This window comes from Pseudochaenichthys georgianus, chromosome 24, assembly GCF_902827115.2.
Source record: "Pseudochaenichthys georgianus chromosome 24, fPseGeo1.2, whole genome shotgun sequence".
NCBI classification, from domain to species: Eukaryota; Metazoa; Chordata; class Actinopteri; order Perciformes; family Channichthyidae; genus Pseudochaenichthys; species Pseudochaenichthys georgianus.
In genome coordinates this window covers 16,785,530-16,791,364 of record NC_047526.1, presented here as the reverse complement: position 1 = coordinate 16,791,364, position 5,835 = coordinate 16,785,530, and the positions used below count along the sequence as shown (strand labels likewise).

The following is a 5,835-nucleotide window of genomic DNA, read 5'->3' as shown; positions in this document are numbered from 1 at the left end:
GTAGAGTGTGTGTGTTACATCGTCCTCATATTGTTGGGTAGCAGATATCGTCTTTAGGTTGCGTAGTCATGATGTGTTTTGGTGGATGTCCCCATTTGGTACAACCCAACGAGTGTAGAGTGTGTGTGTTTCATGGTCCTCATATTGTTGAGTAGCAGATATTGTACAGTTCAAACTATTTCTATAGAGTCTTGAGTTACAAGCCCAGATCCTCATGTGAATTGTTTTTACTAAAATCTGTGTCCCCTACGTGAAAAGTCAATGGATTTCTGACACGTTATTGTTGTATTTTAAATTGCAGAAACAGAGTGACATGATCACGGCTCAGCCTTTAGCTGACTCTGAAGCGAGCCAGAGATCCACCTCATCCCTCCAACAGGTAATTAACCATGTACTGTAGACTATTTCTATACAAGGTACATTCATGTGTCAATCAAGTCCAATGCCTACATAAAATGCCTGTTTACCTCATTACAATTAATATATCGTTTAATAATTGCAGAATCTCAATATAACTGTTACTTGTTTCTAAATAGCATAGTAGAAAGATATACCCTACCAATTGATGGCAGAATCTACCTCTTATAACATGAAAATGATCTTTATTGCCCCTAAATTCTGTTTTTTTTCTCCTTTTGCAAATGTATTTTCCAATTTAGCCTAATGTGTATCAGTTTACATGATTTAATTAATAGGGAAGTAGATCAATACTTATTACTATGGGGTTTCAGTTTTTTGTAACGACAACAGCACAGCCCACCTCAGAAGTCAGGAACACTGACTTTATGTAACTTCAGTCGTCATGTCCTCATTTTGTTTTAAGTTGTGTAGTCTTGATGTGTTTCAGAGACCGTCCCCATATGGCACAACCCAACGAGTGTAGAGTGTGTGTGTTACATCATCCTCATATTGTTGGGTGTAGATATCGTCTTTAGGTTGTGTAGTCTTGATGTGTTTCAGAGAACGTCCCCATATGGTACAACCCAACGAGTGTAGAGTGTGTGTGTGTTACATCGTCCTCATATTGTTGGGTAGCAGATATCGTCTTTAGGTTGCGTAGTCATGATGTGTTTTGGTGGATGTCCCCATATGGTACGACCCAACGAGTGTAGAGTGTGTGTGTTACATCGTCCTCATATTGTTGGGTGTAGATATCGTCTGTAGGTTGTGTAGTCTTGATGTGTTTCAGAGAACGTCCCCATATGGTACAACCCAACGAGTGTATAGTGTGTGTGTTACATCGTCCTCATATTGTTGGGTAGCAGATATCGTCTTTAGGTTGCGTAGTCATGATGTGTTTTGGTGGATGTCCCCATTTGGTACAACCCAACGAGTGTAGAGTGTGTGTGTTTCATGGTCCTCATATTGTTGAGTAGCAGATATTGTACAGTTCAAACTATTTCTATAGAGTCTTGAGTTACAAGCCCAGATCCTCATGTGAATTGTTTTTACTAAAATCTGTGTCCCCTACGTGAAAAGTCAATGGATTTCTGACACGTTATTGTTGTATTTTAAATTGCAGAAACAGAGTGACATGATCACGGCTCAGCCTTTAGCTGACTCTGAAGCGAGCCAGAGATCCACCTCATCCCTCCAACAGGTAATTAAACATGTACTGTAGACTATTTCTATACAAGGTACATTCATGTGTCAATCAAGTCCAATGCCTACATAAAATGCCTGTTTACCTCATTACAATTAATATATCGTTTAATAATTGCAGAATCTCAATATATCTGTTACTTGTTTCTAAATAGCATTGTAGAAAGATATACCCTACCAATTGATGGCAGAATCTACCTCTTATAACATGAAAATGATCTTTATTGCCCCTAAATTCTGTGTTTTTTCTCCTTTTGCAAATGTATTTTCCAATTTAAGCCTAATGTGTATCAGTTTACATGATTTAATTAATAGGGAATGTAGATCAATACTTATTACTATGGGGTTTCAGTTTTTTGTAACGACAACAGCACACATCAGAAGTCAGGAACACTGACTTTATGTAACTTCAGTCGTCATGTCCTCATTTTGTTTTAGGTTGTGTAGTCTTGATGTGTTTCAGAGACCGTCCCCATATGGTACAACCCAACGAGTGTAGAGTGTGTGTGTTACATCATCCTCATATTGTTGGGTGTAGATATCGTCTTTAGGTTGTGTAGTCTTGATGTGTTTCAGAGAACGTCCCCATATGGTACAACCCAACGAGTGTAGAGTGTGTGTGTTTACATCGTCCTCATATTGTTGGGTAGCAGATATCGTCTTTAGGTTGCGTAGTCATGATGTGTTTTGGTGGACGTCCCCATATGGTACGACCCAACGAGTGTAGAGTGTGTGTGTTACATCGTCCTCATATTGTTGGGTGTAGATATCGTCTGTAGGTTGTGTAGTCTTGATGTGTTTCAGAGAACGTCCCCATATGGTACAACCCAACGAGTGTAGAGTGTGTGTGTTACATCGTCCTCATATTGTTGGGTAGCAGATATCGTCTTTAGGTTGCGTAGTCATGATGTGTTTTGGTGGATGTCCCCATTTGGTACAACCCAACGAGTGTAGAGTGTGTGTGTTTCATCGGTCCTCATATTGTTGAGTAGCAGATATTGTACAGTTCAAAGCTATTTCTATAGAGTCTTGAGTTACAAGCCCAGATCCTCATGTGAATTGTTTTTACTAAAATCTGTGTCCCCTACGTGAAAAGTCAATGGATTTCTGACACGTTATTGTTGTATTTTAAATTGCAGAAACAGAGTGACATGATCACGGCTCAGCCTTTAGCTGACTCTGAAGCGAGCCAGAGATCCACCTCATCCCTCCAACAGGTAATTAAACATGTACTGTAGACTATTTCTATACAAGGTACATTCATGTGTCAATCAAGTCCAATGCCTACATAAAATGCCTGTTTACCTCATTACAATTAATATATCGTTTAATAATTGCAGAATCTCAATATATCTGTTACTTGTTTCTAAATAGCATAGTAGAAAGATATACCCTACCAATTGATGGCAGAATCTACCTCTTATAACATGAAAATGATCTTTATTGCCCCTAAATTCTGTGTTGTTTCTCCTTTTGCAAATGTATTTTCCAATTTAACCTAATGTGTATCAGTTTACATGATTTAATTAATAGGGATGTAGATCAATACTTATTACTATGGGGTTTCAGTTTTTTGTAACGACAACAGCACACATCAGAAGTCAGGAACACTGACTTTATGTAACTTCAGTCGTCATGTCCTCATTTTGTTTTAGGTTGTGTAGTCTTGATGTGTTTCAGAGACCGTCCCCATATGGTACAACCCAACGAGTGTAGAGTGTGTGTGTTACATCATCCTCATATTGTTGGGTGTAGATATCGTCTTTAGGTTGTGTAGTCTTGATGTGTTTCAGAGAACGTCCCCATATGGTACAACCCAACGAGTGTAGAGTGTGTGTATTATATCATCCTCATATTGTTGGGTAGCAGATATCGTCTTTAGGTTGCGTAGTCATGATGTGTTTTGGTGGACATCCCCATATGGTACGACCCAACGAGTGTAGAGTGTGTGTGTTACATCGTCCTCATATTGTTGGGTGTAGATATCGTCTGTAGGTTGTGTAGTCTTGATGTGTTTCAGAGAACGTCCCCATATGGTACAACCCAACGAGTGTAGAGTGTGTGTGTTACATCATCCTCATCTTGTTGGGTAGTAGTTATCGTCTTTAGGTTGTGTAGTCATGATGTGTTTTGGTGGACGTCCCCATTTGGTGCAACCCAACGAGTGTAGAGTGTGTGTGTTTCATCGTCCTCATATTGTTGAGTAGCAGATATTGTACAGTTAAAGCTATTTCTATAGAGTCTTGAGTTACAAGCCCAGATCCTCATGTGAATTGTTTTTACTAAAATCTGTGTCCCCTACGTGAAAAGTCAATGGATTTCTGACACGTTATTGTTGTATTTTAAATTGCAGAAACAGAGTGACATGATCACGGCTCAGCCTTTAGCTGACTCTGAAGCGAGCCAGAGATCCACCTCATCCCTCCAACAGGTAATTAAACATGTACTGTAGACTATTTCTATACAAGGTACATTCATGTGTCAATCAAGTCCAATGCCTACATAAAATGCCTGTTTACCTCATTACAATTAATATATCGTTTAATAATTGCAGAATCTCAATATAACTGTTACTTGTTTCTAAATAGCATAGTAGAAAGATATACCCTACCAATTGATGGCAGAATCTACCTCTTATAACATGAAAATGATCTTTATTGCCCCTAAATTCTGTGTTGTTTCTCCTTTTGCAAATGTATTTTCCAATTTAACCTAATGTGTATCAGTTTACATGATTTAATTAATAGGGATGTAGATCAATACTTATTACTATGGGGTTTCAGTTTTCTTTAACAACAACAGCACACCTCAGAAGTCAGGAACACTGACTTTATGTAACTTCAGGCGTCATGTCCTCATTTTGTTGTAGGTTGTGTAGTCTTGATGTGTTTCAGAGAACGTCCCCATATGGCACAACCCAACGAGTGTAGAGTGTGTGTGTTACATCGTCCTCATATTTTTGGGTAGCAGATATCGTCTTTAGGTTGTGTAGTCATGATGTTTTTCAGAGAACGTCCCCATATGGTACAACCCAACGAGTGTAGAGTGTGTGTGTTAGATAGTCCTCATATTTTTGGGTAGCAGATATTGTACAGTTCAAACTATTTCTATATTGGAACCCAAATAACACAATATTTGATGTAAATATACTTATGGTGAAAACAATTATTAAGTCTTGCTTTCGAAGGAATGGCAGTATGTGCTTTTATCATGCATTATATTCTAATTTATCCTTTCAGATTCACAGAAGAACACAACACTTCACTTCAACAAAGCTTCCTCAAAGTGCTCCAATGGAATGCAAGGTAAATAAGCATTTTGTATTTACATTACTCTATTAGAAAAATGAATTGATCTTAACTGGATTTCTCAAAGACATTTCTAGTTTGTTGTACAACTACTGTGTTTTACAGTACAAGCAAATGTATGCCAACATTTTTAACATTCATACACTGATCACAGAGGCCATCATTCACACACATTTGATGATGCTATCATTTAACTACAAACTATACTTTTTTCTATCATATCCCCCATTTTTCACTTTAACAGAGCAATTTCACAAATACATTGTGTCTTGTTTCCATTTATGACAGCTGGGAAGATGAAAGCAAGTGGACAGGTGACGAAGTGAAGGCTATTGAGCGGCATTTGTATCCTTTCATAACAAGATGCAGAGTACCAGGTAAAAAGGACTGACTCCTGTCTCAAGGCAGAGCCAGTAGCTCTGAAAGACAGGGACTGGGTTGCCATCACATATTACATTCACAACAGAATCATGGCATTCAAAAGGAAGATGAATACATAGGACTAGAACATGCCAACTTCTTCTGAGGTACAATTTTAGTTTAAAAATAATATTTGTTTTTTCATTCCCTGCAGTTTTATTGGTAGGGATTTAATAATCAGCCTAACCTCAGACCTCTTGTGTTAATGTGTGTACTAGGCTTGGTTTTGATATTATCTTGTTTTCCTTGAATTATTTAATTAGTTTTGTTCTTGTACAAGCATGTCACATAAGCTTGACTGTAGCTGCCAAATGTTAATATGTTGAGATGCATCCATGAGGAATTTAAAGTGTTTTCCAACCCCCCTCTCGTGGTCACTTTCAGCCAACAGAAAATGTGTTTTTGACGATTATTTACAGTTATGCCATCATGTCTTTCATAAATAAGGTTTGACTATGTTCTGTCTCAACAAATAATATAACTAGTACTAAGATGGTTTATTCCA

The 5,835-nt window shown here is 37.9% G+C and overlaps 1 long non-coding RNA gene across 1 annotated transcript; it reads left to right on the top strand.

The window, feature by feature from the left end:
* The first annotated feature begins 3,972 nt into the window (after positions 1–3,972).
* On the top strand, positions 3,973–5,287 carry LOC117439701 (uncharacterized). Its single transcript, XR_004551181.2, has 3 exons — positions 3,973–4,033; positions 4,842–4,907; positions 5,199–5,287. It is a non-coding gene; the product is annotated as an uncharacterized lncRNA (long non-coding RNA).
* Positions 5,288–5,835: the final 548 nt, after the last annotated feature.